We start from the raw sequence: 13478 nt of genomic DNA, 5'->3' as shown, positions 1-13478 counted from the left end.
CCCAGCAGGATTGATGATAACACAACAAAAAGGGTCCCCTCATTTAATTAATCATTTTCGTACAGAAAGTTGTGGTTTAGATACCTGAGACTTACTTAATTGAGGATTAGTGGATGGGGATCGAGGAGACCACAAGTCAGATAGTCATCTTCTCTACAGATCACATGATTCCATCCCCACCCCCCAATCTTCTCCCCAGCCATACCTTTTTAAAGATGTGGTAAGACTGGAAACTGACCATGCTTCTGACTAGATTCAGTTAATAGTGCTCTATAGTCTGTTACAGCAGAGACTGAGGTTGTGAAAAGTTTATTTGGAAAGTCTTTCCAACCTTCACGCCCATGGAAAGATTGTTCAGGTAACTAACTCCCATGGTCTAAAACACCTGTTTGTTTAGAACAGTGTTTCCCAAACTGTGTTCTGTGGAACACTGGTGTTCTGCACAATGTGACTAGGTGTTCCGTGAAAGAATCATAATTAGAAAAAAAGGGTCTTTACATTTTTTTTAATTTTAAATTTGGCATATTTGAAGCATAGTTTACAATTCTTTTTGAATGACTATAATTTAACATAAAACTCTTTTTCCAGTTATTGATAGATCTCGTATTGAGTATCATGGCATAAAGACAACGTGGCACGCAAGCATGTTGATGTCTACCCCTTTTAGGCATGTTTCAGTTAGTGATGTCATACCACTTCCACTCGAGGTTGCGCGAACTGCAGTGGTATGCATACATCATTCTCTTTACGCCATGTTGAATATAACATATTCACTCAAAACTTTCAAACCTGTGGGTCTTTACCATGTGTGCGATAAGCACAACTAAACTAGCTTCGCTCAAAACAATATAAATATTTGTGACAAACAAAATTTGACAAAAATCAGTATTTCTAAATATTGTTACTAAACCGCATCACCATGGATTTGTGGCTGAAAGAAGGAACTTTGAAACGAAAAGCAAGTTCTTCTGATACTCCAACTGTGGCCAAAATAAACAAGCAAAATATTGTGACACTTCAAAGTGAGGATGAACAATCGCAGTCTTTTGTTGCTGAAAAATCTGTTAGTACTAGTGAGTTATCCAAGGTGAAAGAATTTCCACCAAAGTATATCAAAAAAAAAGAAGAAGAAGAAGCAGGTGTTAAAAGACCGAAATGAAAGTGTGATGAAAGTTATTTGTCTTTTGGTTTTACATGTGTTGGAAATAAAGATGTTCCTGATGCGCAGTGCATCGTGTGCAACAAAATACTAGCAAACAGTTCATTGGCTCCTTCTAAACTTCGTAGGCATTTGGAAACCAAGCATGCTGAATACAAAGACAAAGATATACGTGTTTTCAAGAGGAAGCGTGACTCACTTGGAAATTGTAAAGTTTTGATGATTAAAATTGCTAAAACAGACAAAAAAAGTGCAACAGAGGCATCTTATCGAGTAAGTTACCGGATAGCGCTTGCCAGAGAAGCTCACACTATTGGAGAAACGCCTATCAAGCCTTACGCGAAAGATATTGTAACGTGCATGTTGAGTGAGCAGTCTGATAAAAAAAAATGATGCTGTACAGTTGTCAAATAATACTGTGGCACGCCGTATTAAAGATCTTGCTGATGACATAGAAAAAGAGCTAGTTTGCCGACTGAAAATTTGCTGTGAGTATTCATTGCAGCTAGATGAGTCCATTGACATTTCGGGACTTGCTGTGCTACTAGTATTTGTCTGATATAGATTTAATAATAATATTGAAGAGGACCTGCTCTTATGTGAATCTCAGCAAAGCAACACAACCGGAGAAGAAATATTCAACTGCATCAACAATTTTATCAGAAAGCATGAAATTAGTTGGGGAAAATGTATTGATATATGTACTGGCGGTGCTCAGGCAATGATCAGGAAGATGAAGGGAGCTGTAAGGCGAATCATAAGTGGGCGTCAGAAAGCACTAAGAGCCATTATGTTCTACACAGACAGGCACTTGCAGTTAAAAAAATACCAGCATATCTGAAAATTGTGCTCGATGAAGCAGTACAAATTATCAATTTTGTCAAATCTCGACCACATCAATCCAGGTTATTTAAAATTTTGTGTGAGGAAATGGGTAGTCAGCACAAAGCGCTGCTTTTACATATGGAAGTGAGGTGGCTATCCAGAGGAAAAGTGCTTGTGAGGCTTTTTGAGCTTCGTAGTGAACTACTGGTATTCTTCACTTCAGATAATTCAGGACGAAAATTTAATGACTGTCTGACAAATTCCTCATGGCTAATAAGACTTGCGTATCTTGCAGATATTTTTGCAAAATTAAATGAAATTAATCTGTCGCTGCAAGGAAAGAATGTGACCATTTTTACTACAATGGATAAAATTTCATCGTTAAAAAAGAAACTGGAATTCTGGGCATCTTCTGTAGAACAGAATAACTTCGACTGCTTCCCTACAGTACATGAATTTCTGACTGAAATAAATTCTACAGTCCATGAAGAAGCTTCCAGCACCATTTTACAGCACTTACGTGACTTGCAGGCCTCTTTATTAGAATATTTTCCTACAACTACTGATGATAATGCTCGGGGTTCGAAATCCGTTTGTAATTACAGCCAAACCAATCGGCTTTACTGCACATGATTATGAAAGCCTAATTCACTTAATTTCTGACTCTGATTTGAAACAAAAGTTTAAGGATCTTCCGCTGAATAATTTTTGGAGCAGCCTAATAGAAGAGTACCCTAATGTAGCTAAACATGAAGTTCGAGTGCTCCTTCCTTTTGCTACAACTTATTTGTGTGAGATGGGATTTTCGTATTATATGGCAACAAAAACCAAATATAGGAATAGACTTGATGCTGCGCCTGACATGAGGATTCAACTTTCCAGCATTATTCCTAATATTAAGCAAATTTGTGATAGAAAAATGCAGAACCACCAATTGCATTAAATCCAAATTTGTATTTCTGTTTATAAAAATAGATTTTCCTAGTACACATCTAATTTGTTTGGTGTTCGTGTATATATAAAAACAGGGTTTTTTTAAGTAGAACACTGTTTTTAATTTTGACTCTTACACTTGATTTTTGTACTACTTTATATGCACTTTACAGTTAGAATTTGTTAGTTCAAGTTAGTTTAAATTTGTATTTTTGCTTTGTTTTATAAAATAAAATATATTTGAGCATAAATAACGTAATTTTTTATTTGAAAACCAGACGACTACAAAACAATATTATAAGTGTTCCATAATAGTTTAAAAAGTGTTCCGTGGCCAAAAAAGTTTGGGAAATTCTGGTTTAGAAAAATGTCTGCTTTTAATGTAGCATTCATTTAATTTTAAGAAATTCTACCCAGAAACCATGGTGGAAGCTGCACCCCATGTGGAGGATGTACCCTCAAGATTTAGAGCTAGGGAAATTTTCAGTTTGGCAATTCTGAGAAGTTGGTATAGGAAAATAGTTTCAGGTTGGACTAAAGCCAAACATTATCAGTGAAAAAAAATATTCCAGTCAAATGAAAAGTTTTTAAAACATTTTAAAAAATAAATTACAGTTAATTTTGAAACAAAGTAGCTTCCTGCTGAAAAAACGTTTAAATTTTTTTTTCTCTGAAACAATTTTGCCAAATTATTTCATTCATTAATGTTTCAGTGCATATTTCACCTAAAAGGTTTGGGTGAATTTTTTCACCCAAACTTAGCTTTACTCAGGCTATAGAAGCAGACGTTGTAATTCATCATCTTCACCACAGCAGATCATTTGAAACTAGCATATGTTACGGTATTTTTTAATGAAATTGCCTTGAGTACATTCTCATTATATTTGGAAAGTTTAACATAAGCTTTAGTGAGTTGCTAAAAGTTAGAATTATCCATCCAAGAATTAAATTGAATTGTGCCCTGGCACAAAAATGGCATTATTTAGAACTACATGATCCAGGATAAGAGATTTATAACGTCGGTACCTAGAGCCAGGGAGGGAATATATATACTTTTTTTAATGGAGAAAGCTTTCTCAAACTAGGTGATTGCAAAGCAATGACTGCATTTCATCTTCAATGTGCAAAGACTTGGTGGGGGTAATATCTGAGGGATGGCCAAAAGCCCTTCAGAAAATTAGTTTAATCCTTGACTTGAACAGATTACAAACTAGTGTGAGATTTGTGTGAGACTTGCTGCATGATTATTTTAGAATGAAGTTCTCTTAAAAGACAAAGTGTTTTACTGCAAGCTTTTTAAAGCCATGTCTATGCGGAACATAGAATAGATTGACTTTGCTTCTAGAGTAGGCAGAGTATATTTAATGAATAGATCTTGGGGTTTTGTTTTTCTAATATTCAGTGCTGAACATTTTCAAGTTTTATTCTTTGAAAGTAGATGCAAAGCATTAGTGTTAGACAAGAAGTTTTAATATACAACAGCACTCAACACCTCTGGAAAATATAGGCTGCTTTTATTTACGTGCTTTTCTTTAGAGGAGAAGGATGCTCTGGACTGGAACTCTAGAGATCTCTGTTCTATACCTGGTTCTGCCCCAGATTTCTGTGTGATTACTTCTCAAAACCTGTCTCTTAGTCTCTCCATGCCTCAAATCCCCAGCTATGAAATGGAGTTACCGTATATACTTGTTCATAAGCCGAATATTTTTAGTAAAAAAGGGAAGCACCAGAGAAGGGGGTCGGCTTATGGATGGGTATAGAAAGCGAGAGGTGGGACACAGCCCCATCCCCACAACAGAGGGAGCAAGGAGACGCAGCACAGGCAGCAGAGCCAGAAGGGAAGGGCCATGCTGCTCTCCCCCCAGCCTCCGAAGCAGCTGCAGCTCCGGGGCTGGCAGGCTGCAGCCGTGCCACTTGGTCCTGCCCCCCAGAGCAGGCTGCGGCCGCACCACCAGACCTGCCGGAGCATGCTGCAGCCATGCCACCCGGCCCAGCCTGCTGGAACATGCTTCGGCCGTGCCGCCCGGTCTGGCTCCAGCCAGGTCAGAGACATCCTCCCCTGGCCCTCCTCAGATAAGGTGGGAAGGGATGGTATGGGGAGAGTGTAGGGGTACTGGGCTAGGGGTGGGGTCAAGTGGGGGGTGGTCACAGGGGTTACTCCCCTGACTCCCAGCTTCTCCTCCCCCCCCAAAAATTTCCCCACCAGTTGCTGTCCTTGCCCGTCAGGGTAAGCAGCTGGCGCGCCGGGACACTTTGTTTACTTAGGTTTACCTCCGTGCCTGCAGATGCTCGAGGTAAACAAACCATCTCGGCCCACCAGAGGCTTATTCTGATGGCCCGGGATCCAAAGTTTGCTGACCCCTGAATTATAGGGTCGGCTTATGAATGGGTTATAAAAAAAATTCCATTTTTACTTATCCATCTTGGGGGGGTCGGCTTATAAATGAACCGGCTTATGGTAATTACTTTCTTCACCCTTTGCTTAGATTGTCAGATCTTCAGGAGAGAGACTAATTATGTGTATGTACAGCACCCAACACATGAGCACTCCCCAATCTTGGTTGGGGCTTCTCAGAATAAATAAATAAGTTAAGGCACCAAGTTTGCAAAGTTTGGCCTATCGCACTTAAGATTTGAGAACGCATTTTAATGCACCACACACTTGGATTCTTCTGACGCATTAGGATCTAATCCTGAAAGGTGTTGCACATCCTTAATTCCCATTGGGTCCAGTGGGATTTGAGGGCACCTGGCACTTTCAGGGTCTGGTTTCTTAGATTTTTCTTTTCCTGATGTATATTTTCTAGGCTCCTATCAGCTGAGATAGATATATATATCAGACATGAGTCTTTACAGCCAAATTACAATTAATTCACCATTGTCATATGCTCCTAAAAGAATGTTAGGAACATAATGTTAGGAACCTTAGAAAAGGAAAAGATAAGATGACAGAAATGATCACAATGCCACTAGATAAATCCATCGAATTCCCATACCTTGAATACCATGTGCAGTTCTGATTGACCCCTCTTAAAAAAAAATCTATTAGAACTGGAAAATGTAAAGAGAAGGGTAACAAAAATGAATAGGGGTATAGAACAGGTTCCATATGAGGAGATATTAAAGAGACTGGTCACTTTAGAAAAAGACTGTGGGGTTTGGGGAACACGATAGAAGTTTATAAAACCATGAGTGGCATGGAGGAAGTGAAAAGTATTCAGCCCTTCACATAACACATGGACCAGGAGTCACTCAATGAAATTAATAGGCAGCAGGCTTAAAATGAACCTAAGGAAATATTATTTCACACAACACACAGGCCGTCTGTGGAACTCATTTCCAGGGGCGGTTATGAAGGCCCAAGTTAGAACGAGGCTTTAAAAAAATGAATATCATGAAGGATAGGTCCATTACTGGTATTAGCCAAGATAATCAGAGATGGTCATGCTCTGTGTGTCAATAAATCTCTAACTGCTGGAAGCTGGGAGTGGACAACAGGGGATGGATCAATTGATAAATGGCCTTGGTTTTTTTTTTTCCAAGTCCCAAATCTACAATTAGCTCCCTGTAGGCAGCGGGGCCTATGACTTCAATGGAGTTTGGCATGGGTGCAGGGATCCACTATCCAGAACCCCCGGAAGGACATAAACATGATGCCACTTTTACAGAGGCACTAGTCCATAGTAGGACCATATTTTTAATTAGAAATGCACCCCTATGAAAATAGCATTCAGTTGCTGTCCTGATAGGCAGACATTCAGTCCCCAATCCTGCAAACGCTTGTGCCTGTGCTTGACTCCAGTAGAACCACTCACACACATGCAATCAAACAATTGCATTAGTAAATGCAAGACTGGGACCTTGGTTTCATATTTAACATAACTGTAGTGGTTTGCTTTTTGGATCACTGTAAGGGGCCCACATTTACTGAGCTCCCCCTCATGGCTCTGCAGCCTTTGCTCCCACTCTTCAGAGCCCCTTAGGAACTCCACTTAGTGTTTCTTGAGATCACCAGCCACCACCTAGGGCTGGGTTAGTAGGCAAAAGCAGTTCAAACTAGTCCTTAATGTTCCAGACATAGTCCATCATAGCAACGCAATAGTTCATACTGAATTCTTGTTTTGCTCCAGGCTACTCGTTGAGCTGCTGATCCTGTACTTCAAAGCATAAGCTCAGTGCCCTGGCTTACTTCTCCCTGGCAGCACACTTGGGCTGACCAGACAGCAAGTGTGAAAAATCAGGACGGGTGTGGAGGGTAATAGGCGCCTATATAAGACAAAGCCCCAAATATCGGGTCTGTCCCTACAAAATCGGGACATCTGGTCACCCTAAGCACACTCCCTGTTCTGATGGCAAAGGCAGGGTATTCACTGCCCTCCTTCAAAGAACTTTCCCTCAACGTGTTGGGAGAGAGAGGAGCCCTGCCCCACCGTAGGCTATAGGGCTCCAAGTACGTCTTTAAAGGGACTGTGTCTTGGTCTTCCAGAGAGTTAGTAGTTGGATGGGAGCTGCTGCTTCTCCTCCTCCTACAAGGACATTTCTGGAGCTGTTCTTTATGCTAATGTCTCTGTATCAGGGTCTTCTATCCCCCTTTAGTATTAAAGGGCAAGTACACCCTGTTACCAGCACATATAATTTAAAAAAATGTATTTAACAGCTTTTCAAAATCTGAGTCTTCTATGCAAAGTCTGACTCAATGGGGGGTGGAGCACTGTCAGGGTATAAATTGCAGTTAACTGAATACATTGCATTTTCTCTCTTTGTTTTGCATTTTTTTCCTCCATTATTTGTCCAAGAATGTGCCACTTGAAGTCTCAAGCCAGACCCTCAGCTGTTATAAATCAATGATCCCCTTACATGCCTCAGTGCAAATCAATAGTAATTCCACTGAAGTTGAAGGTGTAAAAAATCAGTGAGAGTGGGTAGAAAATTGGGCTGATTTACTCCAGATGTGGATCTGGCCAATAACTTCCTGTCTTTAGAAAAGGTTAATCCTTTCTTCTGAAATAGAAGTCTCAGCCAAATCTTGAGCTGCTGATTATGTACAGAAATCAATACCAAGAGGAAAGATAGTATTTTCTAACAGTTTTTCTTGATGTTAAATATAGCTGCTGCAGGACATCATAGGGTGATAAAGGCTCTTTTCTGCTTCTCCAGAAATTAGAACAAAAGAATGCAGGAATGTTTGAATCTTTTAATTTTCATTCTCCAAGTTAATTTTTGTGGTTTTTAATTTTCCTTTCAGTCTGTTAATATTTTGCCCCTCCCTCTCCTGAGGAATCCTTGCATTTGGGAAATGTCCTGGAAACTGATTTCAGATCTCCTTTCTTATCTTTGTGCCACAAGCATTGCTAATTTTACTAACTGATTACTATCCTAATCTGCTTTAAATATACAGAAAGAGGCCAGAATCTAACAACATATTTAGTAAATCGAGTTCAGATTTCTATTGCCCTTGAAGCAGATTTCTCTAAAGGCATTAACTGGATCAAAATCTGTCCTTTAATACAGCGACCAATTTGGTTGGAGATATTTGCTTTAGCATTTTTCTTTCCTTTGCATCCTAAAGCATTTCTAAGATATGATCAATACAGGAATATTGGCATATTGATCTCAAGAGCCCTAAGCCTCTGTGTAGAGGTTCCACAGGGCCTCAGAAACCCACTAATTTCGGGGGACAACTAATAAAAGAACAGGGACAGGAGTGCGGTCAAAGGGTCATAAGAAGGGAGCCTGATGGGGACACCGAGCAGAGAACCCCGGACAGCGCCCACAGCTCCTCGAAGGCGTCAAGGGAGCCAGCGGACGCCACCCAGAGGAACTCCGCCCGGAGACATGAACAGACTAAGGACCGGAAACAAGCCCCACAGTCGCAGGAGTCTCCATTGGCCAACCGCCTCTCCCTGGTCGCGTAGATGGCCATTTTTGCCAGGACAAGGAGGAGGTTGACCAGGAGGTCCCGCGACTTCGTGGGGCCATGGATAGGGAAGCCTCTGTGTAGTGGGGCAGTTGCCCTTCTTTGACAGAGGAGGGATTAATAGCAGCCCTTGGAGCCGCTGTGCAGAACCCAGCCAGTCAGAGAAGGGCAAAAAGGCAGCCAATCAGGGCCAGGCTGGGCCCTATATAAAGGCTGCAAAGCAGAGGAGACTGGTCTCTCTTCTTGACTAGCAAGGGAGGAGGACTGGCTCCCTATAGAGATAGCAACTTAGATAGACCAGTGCAGGGCAGGCTCAGGGGAGCAGAGGGAAAGCTCCAGCCTGATTCCTGCCAGGGTGAGGCCCCCTGAAAGAAAGGGCTGAGAAGGTGCAAGGGCCAAAGGGGAAGTGGCCCAGGGAGCATGAGCAGCAGAGGGGAGAGAAGGAGGGCAAGACATGGCTGCCGCCAGAGGGTCCCTGGGTCGGGACCCAGAGTAGTGGGCAGGCTTGGGTCCCCCCTTACACTGCACCTTACCATAGAGGAGTGTGGCCGATGGACTGTGCCTTGTCCCTGAGGCAAGGGACTAGACTTTGGGGAGGCAGGTGGCCACGAGGGCAGGTGCAGACTAAGGACTGCTGATATCCCCGGAAGGGGGGAGAGTAGAGCAGGGGCACAGCCGAAGGGCTGTGTCCAGAAGAGGACGCCACAAGCCAGGGAGCAACGCGTGTCCCAGACAGCACAGCAGAGCAGGCAACGGGTGGGACACCACCCATAGAGGGTGCTCCATGGCTGGGACAGAGCTAATTCCTGGAGCAACCAGCAGGAGGTGCCACGGTGGTGAGTCTGCAACCCGTTCCACTCTGCTTTTGCTGTGCTCTGAATCTCAAATGACTGAATGCCACTAGTAACTCTCTGCTTTCACACACAATTCCTCTGTCCAGATAACACAAGTAAAGGTTAAACATTTAGCACTTAAAAAAATACCCAATAAAATATTAACCTTGTCACTGGCAGCATCAATCTTTTATAATGTCTCAGATTAATAAAATTGCCTTTAAAGCTCATGTACCTAGCACCCAACAAATCTTTGAAGATATGCTATTCAGTATATGCACACTTTTTACATAAAAGCGGGACCTAGTCAAACTACCTTTAAAACTGCGGTGCTTTTAAGGATGACAGGCTCTTCAGATCATGGGGTGGGGGAGGCTTGATACTTCTATTGCAGAAAGTAAGTAACTCCCACGGACTTCAATGACTTGTCATTTGCAGCAGGAGAATTGGAAGCAAGGTCTGGACAGAATAGGACATTAGCAAGAAGATGCCAAGTTTTTCATCCATTATCACTGACCCCCATTCAACCTAGGAACTGATCCTGCAATGTTTGTGTGTAGTTCTTACTCATGCAAACAGTGCCCATGGGATTCCAGATGTAGGGATTATTAAAATGAGTAAATATTGCAAGATCAGGCCCTATGACAGAGGTGGCCAAAAGTCACAGCTATTCTGTGTGTCATTTGAAATGAATTGGTGGCTCAGTCTAATCCTTGAGGAACAGGTGACCACATCACATAATCTGGCTCCACCAGTGGCATTACTACAGGCTGTCTCCGCAGAGAGGTCAAGGATTGAACGAATGCAGAGATAGACTAATTCAATCAACTCCTAGAAGTATAATCCCTCCAAAATAGGGCTGAGGGCATGCGTTAGATGGAGGGTGGGGAGTCTGGCCCAGTATAATTCTACTATATGAATGCTGCTATTCAGGGCATCTCATAGTGCTTTACAATATATGGTGTGATTCTAAACTCACTTATGATGCTGTAGATCAGGGGTAACTCTAATACAGTCAGTTGTGGCAAGGCACCTTCTCGGTCTCACCAGCCTCAGCTGTTTTTAGCCTTGGTGAGATGGGCTTGGGGTAAAACAGTCCCTCTTGGCTGCACAGGGGTAGGTCGTCCTTCTCTCAGCCAGTGTTTTGAGCTTGTTTTTTCTCCCTCATGGGAGGGAATGCAGTGTCCCCTCCTGGAGAGGCTTCCTCCCTTGCTGCTACTTGCGTACTGGCAGCTTGACTCCTTCCCTCTCTCTCTCCTCCCCTTCTCCCGACAGGGGAAGGTTTAAAAAGGTCTCAGGCAGCCCTTAGTTGGAATCAGCTGATCCTAACTGACCTCAGGTAACTCCCTCTCAGCTGATCCTAATTGATCTCTGGTAACCCCTTCTCAACTGAACCTGACTGACCTGTAGTCACCCCTCCTCAGTTGATAGGAAGGAAGGCCTTTTACCCGTCTGGCACTGTTTTCTACCCCCTCCCTTCCTGCAGCCATCTGTCCTGAGTTTATCACACAGTGATGTTACAAGATGAAAAACCAGCGTGAGATCAGCACCAAGCCTTGAATCTTGATCTGTTTGTTTTGTCGGAGTGGACATTCTCTCTCTCTTCCTCTTATTCACTCCCAGTGGAGCATAAGGCGTCAACCATTCTCCTCCATTCATTTTGTTCTTGAGCGAGGCAGCAAATTTCATCCCACTTCATTCCCATGCCTTTCATTTCCTCTTCAATGGTCCTTCACCACGTCCCCAATGGTCTACCTCTCCTCCTCCTTCCTTGTGGTGTCCATCGTAGGGCAATATGAGGGTGTCTATCAGTACCCATTCTCAACACATGCCCCAACCATCTCCATCTTCGCTGTTTGGCTTCATCCACTAAGCCACCATGCCCGTTAATCGGCTCACTTCAACATTGGTGATACGCTGTGGCCAGTGTATGTTAAGAATTCGCCTAAGACACCTTCCTTCAAAACCCCGAAGCCTACTTTCTATCTTCTTGTTGGTCCTCCATGTTTCCGCCGCATAAAGCAACACAGAGCGGACGTTCGACCTGTAGATCTCTACCTTGGTTTTCATTTGCAAGATGGCCGACCTCCAAATGTTCTGAAGTCTATAGAATGCAGTTGCTGCAAGACCGATTCTGGTAGATATCTCCTTCTGAATATTACCATCAGCCGATATGTAACTACCAAGATATTTAAAATCGTTCACCTCCTCCAATTCTACGTCACATACTACTGTCTTCATCGAGCTGGCTGTTTTTACTTTCATTGTTTTGCTCTTACCGGCGTGGATATTAAGTCCCACGCACCTTGCTGCTCTACCTACTCTATCAGTCTTCTCTTGGAGGTCCATCTGAGAGCTTGAAATCAGGGCGATGTCATCCGCAAAGTCACAATCTTCAATATGACCAGAGGGTCCCCATGCAATCCCTCTTGGCCTATCTTCGGTGGCTTTCTGCATCACCCAGTCTATAACCACAAGAAATAGGATGGGCAAAATAACACATCCTTGTCTAACTCCCGTTCTCACATGGAACCACTCACTCCACTGTCCTTCATGGCGAACACAACACTTATTATTGGCATACATATCTTTGAGGATGTTAATAACTTTCAGAGGGAATCCATATGTTTTTAGGATATTCCAGAGAGATGGATGGTGGACGCTATCAAATGCCTTCTCGAAATCAAGGTAGTTAATGAACAGTGGCGAGTTCCATTCAAGGGATTGTTCCATTATCATACGTAATACAAATATCTGATCAACGCATCCTCTCCCACTCCTAAATCCTGTTTGTTCTTCCCTCAGGATCTCTTCTACTGCTTGTCTTATTCTCTGTAACAGGACTCTGCAGAAAACCTTCCCGAGCACTGATAACAGGTTTATACCGCTCCAATTATCACACAAAGACAAATCGCCCTTCTTTGGTAATTTCACAATGATACCTTTCTTCCATGCTTCAGGTACTTTCTCTTCTTCCCATGCCTTGTTGAATAGCTCCTCTAGAATCCTGGCACTCATATTCGGGTCGGCTTTTAGCATTTCTGCGGTTATTCTATCTTCGCCTGGTGCCCTATTTTCTTTTGTCTGTCTAATGGCTTCTTCTATCTCTCGCTCTGTGATAGGCCCTTGTTCTACCTCCATCTGAAAACTCGTTTCCTCTATTTCAACTACCTCTTCAGGATTTGGTCTATTTAGAGTCTCTCTAAAATGCTCTGCCCATCGATTAATTTGTTCTTTCTCTTCTATCAATATTCTCCCATCCTTTCCTCTAACCGCTGTTGACCTATTGCTGAACCCTCCTGTCAAAGTCCTCGAGATTCTATACACAGTTCTTGTGTCGCCCCGCACGGCTGCTGACTGTGCCTCTCTTGACAGACTGGTAATATAATCCCTTTTATCTTTTCGAACACTTCTCTTCACAGCCTTGTTTTTCTCCCTGTATTCTTCATTCGCAGCTTTCTGTTGTTCACCACTTCCAGTCAGCATACGTAATTTTGCTATCTTCCTCTCCTCAATGAGTTTGTATGTATGATCTGAAATCCATACTTTCCGCTCTCTTCTCTTATAGCCAAGCACTGTCTTGCTGGCCTCCACATATACCTTCTCAACGTTGTCACAAATAGTGTTTATATTACCAGTTCGCAAATCATTTAGAAGTTGAAACTTTTTCGAGAGCTCCAGTATGAACTGTGCCTTTACCGACGGTTCTTTCAACTTCCTTGAGTCGAAAATTTGTTGCCCATAAACTTTCTTCGTCTTTCTCTGTTTTATCTGAAGCTTACTCAATACAAGGTGATGATCGCCACCTACA

The 13478-nt window shown here is 42.6% G+C and overlaps 1 pseudogene; it reads left to right on the top strand.

Moving 5' to 3' along the window:
- Positions 1 to 919: 919 nt before the first annotated feature.
- On the top strand, positions 920 to 2927 carry LOC123372259 (annotated as a pseudogene).
- Positions 2928 to 13478: the final 10551 nt, after the last annotated feature.

The sequence above is a fragment of the Mauremys mutica genome, chromosome 6 (assembly GCF_020497125.1).
Source record: "Mauremys mutica isolate MM-2020 ecotype Southern chromosome 6, ASM2049712v1, whole genome shotgun sequence".
Lineage (NCBI taxonomy): Eukaryota > Metazoa > Chordata > Testudines > Geoemydidae > Mauremys > Mauremys mutica.
The sequence above is the reverse complement of the archived record's forward strand: the minus strand, read 5'-3'. Positions and strand labels throughout refer to the sequence as shown.